Source organism: Montipora foliosa, chromosome 6 (genome assembly GCF_036669935.1).
Source record: "Montipora foliosa isolate CH-2021 chromosome 6, ASM3666993v2, whole genome shotgun sequence".
In the NCBI taxonomy this organism is placed as follows: domain Eukaryota; kingdom Metazoa; phylum Cnidaria; class Anthozoa; order Scleractinia; family Acroporidae; genus Montipora; species Montipora foliosa.
Genome location: NC_090874.1, coordinates 5,620,243 through 5,621,159, shown reverse-complemented (window position 1 = coordinate 5,621,159; position 917 = coordinate 5,620,243).

Below are 917 nucleotides of genomic sequence, written 5' to 3'. Positions count from 1 at the left end.
AAAGTCGCGAAAAAAAAAAGTCGCGAAAAAAAGTCGCGAAACTGTGAAAATGAGGTTGCAATTGTGAATGACCCTTGAAAATGAGGGTGCAATTACGATTGTTGCCGAATGTGCGAATGTTCTTTTAATGTTAAGTATGGAACCGGAAAATCTGGTCGTATGTCCACACAAAATTTGTGCATAGCCTCAAATCGCGATGGCAGCCGTAGTGAAGTTTTGGCCTCGATGTCCAAGAACATAAGTGTTGTACTTATTAAATCCCCTAGGTTGTCCGAACGTGTTTGTCTTCCGTGCGCCCGATCGATTATTTTCTATCCGGAAGAAAAACAAAGAAGAAGTCACGAAATTCATTGAACAAGCAAATAGCCACCATCCCACTATCAAGTTCAAGTATCCGACACAGAAACAACATTCCTTGACACAAATGTTTTCAAAGGCGAGAGATTTACAAAACAGTCTGTACTGGACAAAGCTACTGAAACATTTCAGTGCACGCATTTCTCAAGTTGCCACCCACCAGGGCTCAAAAAGGGCTTCATTATTAAAAGCGAAGCACTTAGACTTCTCCGAAACAGCATTCAAAACTGCAATTCACAAATCTCATCGAAAGAGGGTACCCGGCCCTAAAACTCTCGTTTCAATAATTCTCTCAGAAATTACATTTAAGGAGAGAAAACATCCCCTACAACAGAAACGTAAACAAAGCACGCAAATCTTGCCTTTTGTAACACAATATCGCCCATCAGTGCCTAACTTGAAGTAAATACTAATACAGCATTGACATTTAATTCATCAACAACCATTGCTTAGCACAATATTCAAAGATCCCCTTATTGTCTCATACAAAAGGGGCAGATTCTTAAAGGATATACTCGTCCGTCTTACACGTGGATGCCTGTCACTCCATTGTTATCACT